Source organism: Cryptotermes secundus, unplaced genomic scaffold (assembly GCF_002891405.2).
Source record: "Cryptotermes secundus unplaced genomic scaffold, Csec_1.0 scaffold337, whole genome shotgun sequence".
In the NCBI taxonomy this organism is placed as follows: Eukaryota; Metazoa; Arthropoda; class Insecta; order Blattodea; family Kalotermitidae; genus Cryptotermes; species Cryptotermes secundus.
In genome coordinates, this window is record NW_019733323.1 from 563,037 (window position 1) to 582,183 (window position 19,147).

At 41.0% G+C, this 19,147-nt stretch overlaps 1 protein-coding gene across 10 annotated transcripts in view; it reads left to right on the forward strand.

Annotated features, from left to right (window-relative positions):
- The window catches only part of LOC111867958 (CUGBP Elav-like family member 4), a 239,562-nt gene that overhangs the window by 102,096 nt on the left and 118,319 nt on the right, over positions 1-19,147 (forward strand). The gene's annotated exons all lie outside the window — the stretch shown is intronic.

The window sequence follows — 19,147 nt, forward strand, 5'->3', positions numbered from 1 at the left end:
GAAGATGGGTCTCTTGTACAATGGATGTCGCCGTGTATGGAGGTCGTAGCAGATCAATTTGGCTTAAATCCGAGTGATGCTAACTTCTCTTTTTAAGAAAAGAGGAGAAAGAAGACAAGATAGAAGTGAAATAGGGGAGGAAAAGAGAAAGACAGCAAGAAGGAAAACAGAGAAAGGAAACTGAAAATATGTCCACACTTAAGATGAATCCTCCCATGTGATTTGGACGTGGTATGTTTGGTATAATACTTTCATCCAGAGTGAATATTTTTATTAAATTGAATCCTGTCTGGAACTGAAACATTTTGAGGTTCCATTGATTTACGCTATAAGTGAGTTTCGATATACAGAGCTGTTATTAGCAATTTTATGTTGCCCCGAACTCCTCTTTACGTGACCGAACATATCTGCACTTGATCTTGGATTCAGCGTATGCAGTGACCCTGCAGCTATCAATACAACTTAAGGAGCTTAGTTGCAAGACAAGTGATATCCCACGTGACCGAAACGTTAAGGTGTCTGTATCCACAACCTCCCCTTCTTCCTCTACCCGGACACTCGACTACCATGACAACAGAGTAATCGCCTACAGTATTTCTGAACTGTACTCATTCCCAATAAAACGATAAGATAGTGATGCGCTGTCTGGAGGTTCAGTGGGCTTATTGTGTACAGGGCAGGATAGCCTATAGTCCATTCGCGGAGACGAGACAGTCAGAGTAAACAAAAGCAAGCCCCGAGTCACCACAGCTGACAGCAAGGAGTGGACAAAGCGCGCAGTTACTCAGTGTACTCATTGCATTCGGACGCACGTTAACCGGCATTCAGACTGAGGAGTGAACTTTGGACGCCCTTGCAACGATACACGCATCACGTGATCGCTGCATGATTTCATTCAAAGAGCGAAGGAGACACCGCGTGCATTTGTTTACGAGGACTCTCTCGTTTCCGCGAATAGGCTATAGTTGGGTGGAGGAAGGGGAACACAAGCGGAATAATCTATCCTTCGGAAAACCAACTCCTCTTAGCTTGAAATTCCACATGTTCATTTGTGCCCCCGCCAAACACAATTGTAAGACGTAACTCTAGAAACTCATACTTGTGCACACAACAGGGCTTAAGTACCGTGCTATGAAGGCATATGGTGAAGTGGATGCATTACTCCATGCATTATTAATCCCGAATTCCAGTCGTCCAGCCTACAGTCCATTCGCGGAGCCGAGAGAGTCCTCGTAAACAAATGCACGCGGTGTCTCCTTCGCTCTTTGAATGAAATCATGCAGCGATCACGTGATGCGTGTTTCGTTGCAAGGGCGTCCAAAGTTCACTCCTCAGTCTGAATGCAGGTTAACGTGCGTCCGAATGCAGTGACTACACTGAGTAACTGCGCGCTTTGTCCACTCCTTGCTGTCAGCTGTGGCGACTCGGGGCTTGCTATGTTTACGCTGACTGTCTCGTCTCCGCGAATGGACTATAGTCACAACACTGAGTTAACTGTGAAGGACCCCATTATGGGGTACTTCTAACAGAAATGTAACTAAGTATTTAATTCGAGACATCATAAATTCATTTATTCGGCGTTTAATACATTCTTAAAAAAGAACTATAACGTGGATGGACACAGCGTTGCTAGGTAACTGACTGTTAAACACCTCGCGACAAATTACACGCAAGGCAACAATAGAAGTACGGCGTTTTGTATGAGGTCCTCGCCTTGACCTTCGCTGTCCAACGTTCTATAAACACGTTTCAACAATATAGGCTGTGTTTTCTGTGTGGTCGGTGTGGTCACAGCGTTGTGAGTTGTGCATTGGATATCTATGTAAAATCTGAGGTTTTACGGTGGTGACTGTGAAGAATGCCGTCTTCTGGGAGCCGTGTAGATATTGTATAAACCGACGTTTTGGAGGAATGTATCGCCTCCATCTTCAGGGTATAATAAAAAAGAAAGAAAACTCCTCGAGCGAGGAACCAGCTTCAGCAAGTGGCTGCAGGCACAAGATCTACACGGCGCCATATCCCAGAAGACGGCGTTCTTCATGGAGGTTCTCATTTCGAACAATTTTTATAAAATTCAGTAAGTAATAAAATTATTTCTAACGTATGTTAGTGCACATTTGACCAACTAGTTAACTGACTTAGGGTCAATATGCATATAAATAGTAGATGACAAACGAACTGTTCGTGTTACAACTTTCGACTGTTATTCTTATGACCAGATTACCGATTTGATCTGAAATTGCTTATTTCATACATATTGAAGAAGTACTCGTATAGTACTTATCTTACTGCGTGATGATCAAGAGAATATGTCGGTATATATTACAGTAACAAATTCTAAACAAAATTTTACTTTTCTCTTGTCATTAACGTTTGAACTGATTCGCGTGAGAATTAGATAAACATCATCGCTAATAAAATAATGATGTAAGATGTTTTCTGTATATACGTGTATTGCGATTTTGTATAGGCACAGGGAAAGGTGATGCATGAGTTAACTCTTTGTGAGACGCGTCGTAATCTGTGACATCACTTCTGACTAACAGCATTTTTTTTCTTCTTCATATAATGTGTACAGAATATACCGCTGAGTCCATTCACGGCATAAATCTGCCTCATAAAACACGATTATATATTACTTTTACCCATCAGAGCGACTGCGTGGTGTAAGGGGCGAAGGACTAACTCGAGCACTGGGTTTCCGGGTTCGAATCTCGCTTTATAAATGGATGTAAGTCCACATTTTCTGTGTTGTCTTCTTTGGAGGCCCAACCGGGTGTCTAAGGATTAATAATTCTTCATTTTATTCGAAATCAAAAGAGGTGACAATGCATGTTCGTGAATACCGAACAGAAGGGGTTAGGCTTACCAGCAACAGCTGAAGTACGTGTCACCTCTTCTTCTTCTTACTGAACCAGACCCTACACCAAGTAAGGTATATTTTTAGTTTCGTGAGAAAGCAGTCTGGAATACCGAGATTAACGGCCGGTGGGATCCGTTGCGCTGACCACGCGACATCCTCTATCCGCTAAAGTTGGCATTGACTTCGCCGACAAGCGGCGGTCGCTCGGTCGGTATAATTCGCTTGCGGACTATAGGCCACAGAATTTGTTTGTTTGAGGTGGAATGAGACTGAGTCCACCTGGTACATCGGCCATTAGTTGACCTATTGTAAATGCCCAGGATGATAAATCAGTATGGAACATTTGGTGGAATGAGAATTGGCAGGGTAAATCGAAATACTGGGAGGAAACCTGCCTCAGTCATATTTTTCCGACACGAATCTTACATAACCTGACCTGGGTTCAAACCCTGGCAGCAACGGAGTGAAGTCGGCGACCAAAAACCTGAGCTATTGCCTGGACGTTTTGTAACAATGTAGACGGAATATCGGCTGCTCATCGCAAGGGACCTGCGCAGAAGAACAGCATAAAATGTCGTTTTCGTGCATTAATGACTCGAATGTGAGTCGAACCAAGTATTCTAATCTTCGAGAATTATAACTCCATAAGAGCCTTAGACTGTGCCGCCACTCTTTCGCCTCCCCCCCCCCTTCCANCCTTCCACACAAATTTACTTGTAATTGCTGAGTTGTATTTCAGGTACAGTTATCCTGAAAGTGGGGCCGTATGTTAATAGCGTGTCAGGAAAGACAGCTTAAATGGGGGCGCCGTTGCTGATTAGACACGTAACCTGTTGCAACTAAAACAGTCTGCCGACGCGTAGGGATCACTGTTTTTTATCCAGCGCTTTCTCCAATCCATTCTGATGAAAATTAGAATTAAAAATATACTAAATGTACGTAATTTAAAAACATAACACAAACAAGTTTTAAAACTATAATTTTTCCACTTCCGAACGTCTTCATATGAAATTAAAATATCATTGGGGTTTTACCCACTCATAGCTGCATTATGAGCTACTTTGTGAAATTAAAAAAAAAAAAAAAGGAAAGAATTCATTGTGTGGTCCACGTAACGTGGCCATCCATAATTCAGGGCGATTTAGGAATGAAAGTGAGGGTTTAAAACCCTCTTACCTCTATCCGCTCGTAAGCCTACAAGGAGATGATGTTAGTGGGGCCCTCCTATTATTTTACACATCACAGCTTTCCCTCAAGCGCAGAAGCTGCGAGTTTTAATACAGTGCGCTACACAAAATCTGCAACACTGCATTAGCGCACACAGCCACCTACTCTGCCGGAATGCTCATATCATCATCATCATCATCCAGATGGGCGAACGACATACATTATGACTTTACTTATTTACGTAATCCGTTCCTTTACGGCGTCGAGTTTTTTTTTTTTTTTTTATAATTTTACAGACGGTAGGACTCTTTGGACGAATGATCAGCTCGTCGCAAGGCCTCTCCCTAAACACAGGACAACACAAACATAGAATACACACACATACAAAACATTCATGCCTTATGTGGGATTCGAACCCACGAATCCGGTTTCAGAGCGAGCGAAGCCAGTATATGCCTTAGACCGCTCGGCTACCGTGACCGGCCCTACTTTATGTGAGTTAATAAAATTCTAGGCGGCCAGCAGTAAAATCCATTACGAAGGCCGACATTATATTCTTCTTCTAAAGATTCAACGTGACTTTTTAACTTATTTAAAATTGTTTTGACATTTTAATAGCAATATTCACAACTATCACAAGTCCCTTCAGTGACATCACAGCTGCGTTTATAAAGCACTTCCACAATAATATCGGATTGCCGCCTAGCAATGGCCACTAATGGCCGAAATATGTAAGACAAAAAGATATTATTTCTGTTACCAAATAGCTAAGAGCCTGGATAGCATAGTCGGTATAGCTTCTGGCTACTGGCTTGGCGACTCTCAAGAAGGGATCAACTTGATCTCTGACATTTATGCAAGAACATGGAGTGTGAGTGTTTGAAGACATGACGATGAGAAAAACATTGGACGCAAAAGAGATGATACGAGTATAATGAGAGGTTGGAGAAAACTGGATGATGAGCTTACTGACCTGTGCTCTTCGCCAAATGTAATTCGAATGAACAAGTCAAGGAAGATGAGATGGAAATGACGTATAATACACTTGGGAGAGAAAAGAAATGGATCCAGGTTTTCTGTTGGAAATTCAGGAGGAAAGAAACGGTATGAATGCCTAGACGTAGGTAGAAAGATAATATTAAAATGAATCTTAGAGTAATATGATAGGACAGTGCTCTGTCCAAAAAGTATCCGACCTTGGGCCGGGAAAATAAAATTCTGTATCTTGGTGGTTACAATACCTAATCGCCTTCAAAGTAGTCCCCTTGTGACTCCACACACTTAGCCCAGCGGTCCTTCCATCGCCGGAAGCAATTCTGGAAGGCTTCTTTGGAATGGCGTGCAGCTGCGCCGTCGCCTTCTGTATGATGCCCTCGCGGCTGTGAAAACGGCAGCCTTTAGCGGTGTCTTCAATCTCGGGAACAGCCAGAAATCACAAGGAGCCATGTCAGGAGAGTAGGGAGCCTGGCGAACCTGCGGAATGCCGTGCTTGGCCAGGAAACCCTGGATCAGGTGCGATGAATAAGCTGGGGCGCTGTCATGATGCAGCTGCCAGTTGCGTGCGTCCCACAGCTCCGGTCTCTTGCGCCGAACTGCATTACGAAGATGGCGGAGGACTTCTTGGTAGTACTCCTTATTGACAGTCTGGCCTAGTGGTGCGTACTCATGATGCACAACACCCCGGTAATCGCAAAAAACAGTCAGTGTCACCTTCACATTGCTCCGAAACTGTCGTGCTCTTTTGGGCCTCGGGGATCTTGGGTGCTTCCATTGTGACGCCTGGACCTTGGTTTCCGGGTCATATCCGTACGCCCACGACTCGTCACCAGTGATCACAGTCTTCAGGAACCCAGGATCCCTGTTGGCGCACTCCAGCATGTCCTGCGCGACCTCAAGGCGGAGTTGCTGCTCCGGCAAAAGCAGCTTGGGCACAAATTTTGCCGCCACCCTTCGCATGCCCAAATCCTCAGTTTAAATTGTGTTTGCGGAACCTCTGCTGATCCCAACCTCTTCAGCAACTTCACGGATGGTCAAACGACGGTCGTCCATGATCAGTGTCCGCACTTTTTCAATGACGTCAGCATTTCGGCTCGTTGACGGTCACCCGGAACGCTGCTCACTGTCCGCCGACATACGGCCATGTTTAAAGCGGTTTAACCACTCTTTAATTTGAGTGACCCCCATTTCATCATCGCCGAAAGCCTGCTGAATTTTTCGAATTGTTTCCGCTTGGCTATCCCCAAGTTTCTGACAAAACTTAATGCAGTATCGCTGCTCCAAGCTTTCTGTCATCTTGAGCGAAACGAGAATGCGACGAACACGTGTTACACCACTTCGCTATCCGGCAGTCACAGACGAATCCGGCAGTCACCAATTATCGATAGAACCTCCGTCGAGTGTAACAATATATATTCTTGTCACCATTTTCTCACATTTGCCTTACATGTTTCGGCTCACAAAGAGCCATCATCAGAGGCAACCACAACAAAAACATGGAAACACTTGCACTGCTCAACAATCACAATATACAGTTTTTTGTGGAAGATGTTACACGTATCGGAGCGTAAAACACAACAACATCCAGTACCCCGAGTGCGGGTATCCCATTTGCATTTAAAATATCACCCACAAAGCGGGTCGTTAATGTTAAAATTAAAGTTAAAACCGTCCAAGTAAAATATTCAGGTTCCTCTTAGTGGATAGTCCCAATGGGACTATCCACTTTTCCATGTTTTTGTTGTGGTTGCCTCTGATGATGGCTCTTTGTGAGCCGAAACATGTAAGGCAAATGTGAGAAAATGGTGACAAGAATATATATTGTTACACTCGACGGAGGTTCTATTGATAATTGGTGATTGATAGTGTAACGGACCAAAATGAAACAATTCAAAATAGAATCCGGCAGTGTTGCGAGTCAGCAAAAAATCACGCATGCGCATGAAAGTCCCTTCTACCACTAAGCTCAGTTTCCCCACCCCTTTGGCCATTACTTACGGCGGCAAAAAATTAAGTCGGATACTTTTTGGACTGAATTCATCTGGTAGAGAATATGGCGGAGTTATGAAGTTTCGGGTTCCATAGAATTTTGGAAATTCTAGTAGAGCAGAGCGTTTCGTGTCCTCTCAAGAAGGACTCGGCTGCATGGAGGTAGTTGCTTATGTTACGTTAAATAAAACCAGTCACCCGTTGAGATAGTGTTCCTACTATCGAATTAGCTACTGACATTTCCTTCCTAATCCTCACATATTCATGATGCCAGTCATTCTAACAGAATAATCCATTGCATTTCCATCTAAGGATACATCCGAACATTATATATTGTCGAGATTTCGTTCAGAATTTGATGGACTTTCTGAATATGTTCAAAGTTAAACGAACTTTGGGATAGCTTTCCAGATAACGAAATATGTTAATATTTCAGTCCTGTGCATTAAATCTGTTTATTTATTTAAATGCATCCAGTTTTATAAAAAGGAAAAGTTTAGCCCTTTTCTCGTCCCATTATTCATTCCTCATTAATACAAAGCAACTTCTGTTGCCCGACTCAAGCAGCTTCATGCTTTCCTAACATATAACATGAATGAGCTGACAGCACGGACCATCCAGTTCTATGTATATTTAACAGAACTTCAGGTTCTCTCTTTCTCTCTTCATTGTTACAGCGCCGCTATTAGCTTAACCACACATATCAGTACGGGAACGGTCGAGTGGATTTTCATGAAAATTCATGTTCCGGATTTTTACCAAACTTTCTTATCATAATAAATTTTTGATAAAAATCAGCCAATAATAATGAACATTTATGTGAAGAACTATATGTGATTCTGCTCCTACCTTCAGCGTAAATCGTTAACTATTTATTAGAGCGAAAAATATTTTAATACATATCGTTGAAAAATTTAATCACATATCTTACATTCGATAGCATTTTTCTGTGTTACGGTTTTCGAGATTGTTAGACCAAATAGAGTGAACGCTTTTTAAGTTATCACTAAAAGGTAAAAAAGGTAAATCTATACCTGTAACAGACCATGGAGGCCATTAGGGTTGTGATACGTCGAGGTTCCCACATTTTCTAGACAGTCTGCTCATAGATAGCGGTGAGGTTGTCGATGTTAAGAGGCTGAGTCGAACCCAGGGTCATAGTGCGGCTGTAAGGCTTAGGTCAATTGAAAAATTCGGTGACCTCATCGGCAGTCGAAACCACGATCTTCCAACTTGTAAAATACTGCCTCAACCAACTACGCTACCGCGTGCCCCGTTATCAGTACATGCCTTAATATGTTAGATTATACAAGGAAACTTTTTGATTGAAGAGATTAGCCATGTAACGCCCAGTAATATGGGAAGTTGATTGTGTACAGTTAGCCTGTAAGGATCAGGAAGGAGATGGTAATGTATGTTTTAAGATACTAACTCGAAATCCGCTTTCAGGAACTGCATAAATAAAAAATATCAGTCACGACACCCAATAACCTGACCGAGACTTGAATCGGATACTTTCTGAATGCAAGTCAGTTCTTTCAGTTAGCCAAACATTAACCATCCTCCTGGATTTTCAGTTATTCTCCTTGTACAGTGGCTGAGCTTCGAGGTAACGACTAGTTTAGCTTCTTGCTGAAACTCGATCAATGATTAGAGAAGAGTGTAACGCCATGTATTTTAGAAAATGCTCGACGTTTCGGAGGAACATTCTGCCTCCATCTTCAGGATATAAATGTAATCCAAGAAAGAAATCATTGAGAAGCGGATGGAAAGCAGTTCGAACGGCGCTTGAATAATCAGGCCTTAAATACTCCAGTCCAACCCTGAAAGGAAATTAGAAAGACACTTCCCTGCAATTCTGCCTTTCGCTCGGCCCACATAACAGCCCATATAAGGGTCGAACTGAGGTACCGGTTGTTTGCTCTTATTGGGTCTGTCTGAGCCTCTCACCCAGACAGTGATCTCTTAACATATCAATCACACTCGGTCTTTGTTTGCTTAGTCAAAAACGAACTGTCACTCCCGTATAAGATAAGAAATAAAATTATGCTTTTCATTTCAACAGACGGAAAGACAAACGATTTGGACCTGAATAGTTCATTACAGACGTTTTATTGCCATGCATGAAGTGCTGAGTAAGCCTACTGGACGCGGGATGTGTCATAAAGAACTGGCCACAGCGCAACGGAGAGCTATGTGCTCTACAAGAAAAAGGAAAATAATATGGCTGCCGTTAGTGGGAAAATAACAGATGTCTGCTGATAAATAATGGAAAACATCGCTTCGTAGTATCACGTGAACAGTACAGTCACGCCCCATTACAGTAGAGCTTTCGCAGGAAATTGCTTTTGATGCTGTGGTCATTTAAGAATGGTTCCAGTTGAATTTAAAGGTAGTTGATGATAGTGTGAAGCCTTACACTTAATATTTATATGTTTATAGGCATGGGAAGTTTTCTCATATCATTACATTTTGTTTCTAAAAGTTGTCAGTTTCTTTTGCGGTCCAGAAAAATGTGCCCTATCCTTGGTAGCAAGACAATTCTCCCTCGATCCTACTAAATTCTTCTGCCGTAAAGGAGGAATAGTAGAGGAAATATTGTTTCTACCCACATACGTAGTATTGCTCATCATCGGAAAGTATAAATGAACTTACCTCAACATCAAACAAACAAAAAAGTCAAAGGAACTATAAAACTAGATGTGTTTTCATCAAAATTATACTTATAGTTGCCAAATGAGAAGGATGAATTATACTTGTAGTTGCCAAATGAGAAGGGCGAATTATACTTGTATTTGACAAATGGGAAGGATAAATTACACTTGTAGTTGCCAAATGAGAAGGATAAATTATACTTGTAGTTGCCAAATGAGAAGGATGAGGATCAGAAGTGATGGCAAATAAGAATGCTTACATCTGTGTTAATGGGTTAAAATATAAGGGATTAAATATTAAAATAAAAATAATCGTAATATTATTAGATTTTCTATTTAACTTCGATGGTGAGCCATAAATGTGTTGCAACATATAGTGTTTAAAAGGACACGCATGTTGTGAAACGATCTATTATTATGTGTGACTGAGGAGAAAGAAATTTAATCGACTCTCCATTAACCAGCGGCGGATTATCTGTGGGGTTTGCTTGGGAAATTAACCAGAATGCTAGCTCATTTTTTATAATGTAAAAGATATAGCTATCCCTTTAACAAGCCCTGAAGGCCCATAAGGTTGTGAGACGTCGAGGTTCCCACATTTTGTCTAGACATTCGGCTCAAAGATGGCGGTAAGATTGTCAGCCGTACGCGCCGGCCCCCTTTTACCCCCCAAGAAGATTCCTGGTACTCATTTTGTTAGAGGCTAAGTCGACCCCAGGGCCATAGTGCTGCTGAAAGAATTAGGTAAATTGAAGAAAATCCACCTCATCGGGACTCGAACCCGCTACGTTCCGGCTTGTAGCATAGTGCCTCAATCAACTACTCTACCGCGTGTCTCATTGTTTGTAACATCATCGAGTATATTTATGTTTCTTAACATTCATATTTCTAGTCATTTATGGCTTTCGCGCGCGCGCGTGTGTGTGTATTTGATCATGTCTTCCCAACCTGACATGAAAAGGCATTGAAAGTCCCTAATAAACTTACTATGCAGTTCAAATTATAATTGTGCCAACCATGTATATTTGAATTAAACTTGGTTTCACCAGGCTCTTGGCTTCTATCGGATTCCATTCCTAGAAAGTTTTTGGAATTCTTTTATCCACATGGTACATTAAATTCTTTAGGAAGCCATTGCATTTCATTCTTCTACTTTCATGCGATACGCCTGGAGTTTCTTCTTTGGGAACAACAGCTGTTCAGAATATTGCGAAAGACCATTAGATGTTCTTCACCGTGGTTAAGTACATCTTCATCTAATTGCCTACTTCCTGCTCAAAAGTCTCTACGTCAGCAAACATGACAATTGTTGACTGCTCTCATGAGACTTGCAGAAATAGACAGACGAACATACTGTGACATTGTGACCCATTGCTAGGGAACGATTTGGGCAACAAATACGCAAACAACAATACAGTATACCCATTGCTAGACAGCGCCCATAGAACTTGTCTCGATCACTGGATCCAGTGATAATTTATTATAACGGGTTGCAAATAATCAAAATCCCAAATCTTTTTATCACATATGGAAGAAGCAAGTCACTTGACTTTCTGTAATGCTTAATGTGTATAAGACGATATATTTTGCCTGCTCTAGTTTTACGGAGACCTGCCTTGGGAGGCTCAGTGTCCATAATTCTTACCACAGAATCAACTGTCTGAATTATACTTGTATATAAATCATACTCCACTATGGTTATTATACCGTCGTCCAAAGAGTTTCTACCTGCCTTTCTGTGGCTTATGGATTAATCACACCTTGATTCATGAATATTTTAGTGGACTAACCTGCAGGAAAGATCTCACTTACTAAATCGAGCGGTTCATTGAAGGGTTCTGATCAATTACTCGTCCCCTCGTGATATGCTTCAACGTAACTTTAATATTTCCCCATTAGAACTTTCTCCTTGGTCTCATATCATACACAATAATGCCTATCGATTATTATTCATCACTACATCAGAATATCTTAATATTCATAGCCATAAAAGGTATTGTGACATGTTAACTGTGGACTGTAATATCTCATTTATCATTTTATTTTTTGGCACATATCCTAAATTTATTTTTGCCCCTGAAGTAATAAAGATGTACAGGCGGACACTGTACAGCTTCTAATATTAGTATGAGTACGAAGAAAAAATTAAACTTAATTCCATGAAACAGAACTCTTCTCGGGAACCTAACACTTACTCAGATTGTCAAGAAATTCTCCTCTTTCTATGCATGCCGAAGGTTCGCATTTCGATTTGAAGGAAACCACCATGGAATTCTGTCCCGAACCAGGCGATCTCTGTGATTCCTTCTCTCTAACATTTATTTTAATATTATCCTTCCGTCTACGCAAAATTTCCCAAGTAATTTCTTCCTTTTGTTGTACCTAACTAAAATCTAATATTCATCTTTCGGTTCTCCTGTACACAACTTGTCTTTCACGTCAAATTCTTTTTTATATATTCCCTTTAATGATACCCCGTTAGTAGTACAGATTTTGAAGTTTTCCATTATCTTATATTCACCGTCTTCCTATTATTTCTCCGCTCTTCTCTCCAAATATTCTCTTTCCGAACATTCTGAGCCTATTTTCTTCCCTCGAGCGATTGCAGCATCTAGTTCTGTCATTGTACCCCACATTCAACTAAATCGACGCTGAAGGCATCACTGAACATTCTTGCAAGTCGTTTGGTTTGGAGAATATTCGTGTGGGAAAAGTTCATCTTTGATCAAATTTTCTGACAAGGAATTAATAAACGTAGGTCACAACACTGCGTGACACATCTTGTATTCAGATGGCATTACTTTCCCAATCAACTGAACTATCTGCGTGTAGCAGAGTTCTCCTTTATGAGCTAATGGTCTTTCAGATAGTCAAGAAATTTCCCGTCTTTCATGGAACTGAAATATCAATGACCGTGGACAAAATTGTGCAACAATGAACTATTTTGAACATTGTTCATACCTTTTGTTTATGCTTATCCACAGTTATTGAGTATTGAAAATTAAGTTGTAACATTTTAACGTTAAAAATTTGCATTACCATATACACTACATCTTAATAAATATTTAGAAGACCTATTCATAAACTGGCCGGTCACGGTAGCTGAGCGGTCTAAGGCATGCACTGTCTTCGCTTGCTCGGAAGCCGGGATCGTGGGTTCGAATCCCACTCAGGGCATGGATATTTGTGTGCGTTTTTCTGTGTTTGTGTACAGGTAGAGGCCTTGCGACGAGCTGATCACCCGCCCAAGGAGTCCTACCGTATGTCTAAGATCTAGTAAACCGGAAACGGAGAGTTTCATGGAGGTAGGCCTAGGCCCAAATGAGGGCTGTAGCGCCAATGGAAAAAAAAAATTTCATAAACTGAAGAAACAAAAATTGACAATAATCTGTAACGAAATTACAACAATTACATCATAATTCACTGCACATTACTTAATATATTTGCTATTTAAATTCAATATTTTTCATAGCCCCATTGTCTGGAAATGAAATCTGGCAGTGAATGGGTAGCCTTTCATCCCTCATTTACGCTGACACGTAGGATTCATAATTGGTTTTCTAATTCTTTCATTTAAAAAATCTGTGCTTTGACATTTACCCTTCAATTGAAGCTGTCGAGATTTCTTGAGCAGATTAACGAAGTCCTCCAAACCTTTGATAACTTTGTATTAGAGGCAATAAAATGCGCGTGTCCGTTATTTGTCAGCTGCTGCAGACTGAGAAACTCCTGTGCCTCGTCTTATTGTTGCTCATAACGATTATGACGACAACGTGTACTCTGCGTGATGATGTCTCTACAGCCCTTTGTTGGGCCTTGGTCGCTTTTCAGTTTCTTGAGCCTATACACAGTCGGTGGGACTATACAATTCTTTATTGGAGTCCGTCGTAACACAACAACATAAAGGTCAAAATTAAAATTACCTTAGCTACCTGTTTCGGCTTTTGAAGCCATCATCAGGCAAAACACGTGATGCCTATATTCATACACTACTGAACTGCAATTTCATTATGATATTAGAGCCGGATACTTGATAACTATTACATTATAGAATACATGGTATAAAAATCCAGTGAATTATAAATTTATTATAAACGAAAGTTATGGAGTAAAATATGGTTAAAAATTCTTCGTGTGATACTGAATATCATGAAGTTAGTTCGTGCGATCTTGTTGTTATATTCCAGCGGACATATAGCGCTATATTCAGGACTTGCATGCGTAAAGTAAACCTCTTGGAGGCCCGCGGTATAAATGTAGTATTATTTGACATTAATTGTTTTTCCGGTGCCTCATCTTACAATGTATTTTGTCCGTTCTGTTGGGAATACAGATTGCAACTCGATAGGACTCCTTGGACAGGGGATCAGCCATTCGCAACGCCGCTACCTATGCACAGGGCAACACAATACAGATATCCATGCCTTGAGTGGGATTCGAACCCACGATCCCACCATCTGAACTCTCGAAGACGGCTACTGTGATTGGCACTGTGCGTGATAGTATATTGAAGTCTATCATGATTTACACAAGTTATATTTATTGTTATGGTAGGGAATTTTTTTGCGGTGGTAGGGCGATGTGATGCATGAGGCAAGAATGAGAGAAAGGAAAATTAAATTTAAGCAGAATTTCGGTTTGGAATAATCTTGACGATGACAGGAAAGAAAATAAGTTAACAAGTAAGAATTATCTCAGATATCGGAGAGAGATGTAAGTGGCTCAGGCTCTAGTTAATGGCGACCCTCAGGTGCAAACATGTCAATAAAGATCCTTCATTTACTAAATGCTGTGATATATATACTTTACAGGCTTAGGGATTAACTGATGGTAGTTTATGAACATACTTGCATTGTCGCTTTGTTAACAGCAAGTCGAATACTGTCTACAGAACACTGCCTTTTCCCTTTTTTCTTCATGCACTCTCAGAGACAGTTGGGAGCCATCGGAGAATATGTTTCTGTGTCGATATTAGGTAGCCTAGAAATTAGTGTAAGGGACACCGTAACTACATCCTTTACCATACTGTCTTTACGTGACAGTGGGACGTGAATTTTGCATTAACGAGGCGCCGCCTTACTTAGGCCTCCAGGTGACAAATAAGTAAATTTCCCATAAACGAAGGAGGCGGCATACACAATTATAATATTAAATAAAATTCGCTTGTAGACTTGCAGACATAATGCAGTCCACCATCACATATATTTATCATTTGAACACTGCTGGCCGGAGCGTGATGCTAACTAACAGTCTGCGCATAAAGAAACTTTGGTTCTCACCACGTTGATTTCTGAATGGCTTATGAGTTCTTCTTTAAAAGCTCAAGTTCGTAGCGAAGATATCCCGAAGAGCAATGTCAGTTATGTTATATTATTATTATTATTATTATTATTATTATTATTATTATTATTGGACTACGACCAGTTGATCTATTGTGCGTCCCCCTTTAATTTCTACAGTCGCCATGCCCTTCCAGTACTGCTGCTCGCTATCAGCCCCGTTCTGCCAGCGAGGTCGGCCGAACTTGCTCGCAGTGGTCCCCGATACTTCCCCATCTAACGGAGGAATTGGAAACTATTTGGGCGGGAAACTTTGTCTAATTTTGCTCAGAGGTCTCCTAGAGACATGAGGATCTTTTACGTGCCGTAAATCTACGACACGGGACACACGGCTTGAAGTCCCTCCCGGAGGACTTGTTTCCCTGAATTTTTCCGACCTTAAAAATTCCACGATCTCCGCCGGGTTTGAACCCGCGTACCTTGAGTCGTGATGTGGGAACGTTACCCCTACACTACGGAGGCCGCTCAGTTCTATTATAAGTTGTGACAAAGAAATCATATAATAATTAGAAATATTATTTTCCTACAGAATCGATCTACAGGTATTTCGAGATTAGAGTTTCCCATACTTCCAGAAATTTGTGTCAATCAATATAAAATATTAGTGATCAGTTCTAACCTACTTTTGCATATTTTTCCATGACTAATGCGTACATCTGATGCAGTACACTGAATAATGACTCTTCAGTTACTTCAGATATTCTGCTCAACCAGCTCCTGAGCTCAGCAAGTTGTCACGTATCCTGGTAACGTGACAAGAAATTAATGGATTCCGGATTAGGCAAAGCTGTTTATTGGATAAGTTATTTAAAATTGCAATTACAATCACTCAGAAATAACGTCTTTCATGCGATTCCACCTGGCTAGTCTGTCGTCTTCTGGTTCTTAGCTGAGCTAATTTCTTCTGCTCTCAGCTCTGCTCCGTTCGCCTCTGTTCTGACCTCTTCTCAAATCTCCTCTGACCTGTGTGACTCAGTTTTAAACCTCTCTTGTTCTGTTATAACCGAGAGTCGGACGGCCTAGAAGACACCTTCAAGGGTTCCGTTTCACGTGTTCTATCCGCCGGTAGCCAGTGCGCATTCGTTACAGCGGGAAAGTGTTTTAACAAGCCGTTGCCTAGCAATGGACGCCTGCTCTGACTCAAGATATTCCAACTTTTAGGTCGCAATATGCTGCACCTATGGTCGACCAAGAAGCGTACGTATTACAGGTAACAATCATCTGTTCTGAGAAATATTCCGTCCGTTCATAAACGTTCCTCTGGCTCAAGCAATTATAGGCACATTGAACTGTCATTCTTTCATAATGTTCCATAATTTTCACACCCTGTAACCACAAAATTAGAATCACGGTTCTTTCTTATTCTGTGGTACTTAGTATGAATGAAGCAGCCGTGTTAAACGTGCAAAATTTGTATCATTGTTTAAAAAAGAGTAAAAGCGAACTATGCAAATAAGGGAAGTTGATGCTGTATACAAATAGCATATTTTTCAGTAATTCCAAAATCGCTTTTGAAGTAATCTGAATTTAACTTTTTACCTTTACTTTTACTATTATTTATGCGAAGGCAGAACTGAACCGACATCTGCTCTCTCAGGAAACGGGAATCGCCTGCCTTATGCGGCAACTTCTCCTACAGGCCTGTAAAGCACAGCACATAACAGCACTTCACAGGCGTTCGGAATCGACGTTCATTTCCTATGTCTGATAAATACACATTACATGTATTCCATGATTTTGCTTTCGATTACAAATTCCTCGTCAGCTAGTCGAGTTACGAGTTCTGCTGTTAAGGTTCGAACAGCGAATCCTGAATGGCAGGCGGCGGATGAAGATTTATTGGCCTTTTTGAACACAGTATTATCGTACAGTCATCAGAAAGAAAACACCAGCCACAAGATAGTCCTTTCTGGGAGCATGTCATATCCTCAGGAGACAACTATTGATTATCACACACACAGTCAGAACTGTATGGCCTTGGGGCACAACTCAGGGCCCACTTTTCATGCCATCTTCTGGAAATGAGTGAAACTGCAAATTTATTTAGTCCTTATACAGAACAAGGAATTAGATCAAGACTTGAACACACTAAATATTTAATTAAATTTCAATATATTAATTTTCAATTTGCTATGCAGTTCCCTTACTAACGCACACAGGAAAGGGAATGAAAAATTCTTCATTAAACTGATATATCGTGGATGGAACTATGCTCTTGTACACGTATACTGTACAGGGTCACTCTCAGTAGCACCGATAGATAATGATCACAGTATTTATTACATTTTATTTATTTTCAGCAAGTTTTATATTTTGCCATTGCTTTAGAAGAGGAGTGTGAGGAGAGTAACTGCAATTAGGAAAGGGGAAGTAACAGACGGCTGGATATAATTGCAAATTGAGAAACTTCATAATTTCGTCTCTTCACCATATACACTTAGGGTGATTTAATCCAAGAAGATTAGATCGGTACGGCATGTAGCATACATGAGGAAAATGAGAAATGTACGCCAAATTATAGTAAGGACATGAAGAGACCTAGGACAGTTTGAATATTTGGCGTAGTTTGGAATGTATTAGGTCTCCTAAGACGAGTGTTAAGAAAGTATTGCTTGATTATGAACTGGATTTATCGGCCATATATTAGGTTCTAGTGTACTGCCCTTCCGGCCATGATACTGTATTTCTGTGTTTCATGAAAAGACGCGGCATTTCTTCACCAGCTTAGAGAGGATCAGCTTCTCAATTTTATTACTTATTTGCAATTAGTTGTATTAACTTATTAATGAATATTAGTTTAATGTACAGAATCATTATCATTTCTTATCTCAAGACCCACAACCCCAGATTCATTACAAACTTACGTGGATATCAAATGGCCAAGACCAGAAGACAACACTTTCAAAGGCCGGTATTTATCGCCAGTTATCTCAGTTTACGAACACTGTTGACAGTTTCCGAACTTCCCCTCTTTTTTTAAGTCTCGGTTTTTATCTTTTCCTTATTTAATGAGCTCGATGTTTATTTCCCCCTCCACTTAGGCCCTTTGGAACATTTAAAAACTTAAAGAAAAATTATCCGGGGGCGGCATTGGCGTCGTCATTCCAAAGCCTTCTAGAACACTAGTTTTCAACCCTTGTAATTCGTACAAGTGGCCCCTTCATTTTCAAACTGCAGCATGCCTCCTCATTAGTTCCATTGTGTGCCGTCGACAACAGCGCCACTTACCTTTCAACCATCTCTCTCTCTTTCTTCTTTCCTGCCGTCCCCCCCCCCTTCTCGCGGCCATTATAATAACGACAATGTGCACTCTCGAGTGACAGTCCGTTATTAATCACCAAGGATACGACAGACCGCTCTGAGTATAATACCACGACAATGAAACTATGACATCTCACAACAGAACACTTGTGAGTGATTACTAAGACAGACACAACTACTGACATTTGCGAAACAACGTCCTAAATCCACCTTCTTCGTCGGGACGTGTTACTCTTGTTGCGGGGTGAGCCCCCCAGAGGGCACAAGACTGTCATTACTAGAAGTCCACTTAGTGCCACTTGTTCTTTTTGCTAAGAAGCAGTGACTCCATAGACCAGACCACTCCTCGAGAAATTTATATTCGTGCAGCTGGAGAAAATGTTTCCAGTTTCTTATGTAAGCCGAAATTTCATTGCGCTTTTCACATAAGCCCGGAATTAGAATGTACTCTGAACCTACAGAAACCAGTACACATTCTCGCACCCTATTCTTAAAGTAGAAAGTAGAGACAAATTTTAACCGCTTCTTAATTTATTAAGCACCAGACAATAAAGACGTATGGGGAGTGGAAGTATAGCATGACTGTTCTGAACTCGACACTAGATGGAGGTTAGTGGTTAGTATCACGCTGTGGCCGTTTTACCCCGCACCTTTCGGACAGGAGGCTGGGTGAGCCACAGAGCCGGTCTATATAAGATAATCATCATCATCAGTAATCTGTCAAGACGACAGGTCCACAGTCTCTTCCAAAACAATTCCTCCACTTAATGCGATCTAGAGCTTTCTCCTTCAAATGACAGTATCCTCTTCTGTCCCCAAGGTCATCCAGCATCTTCTTACGTCTTCTTCCTCATCTTCTTGTCACTTCTATCCGCCCA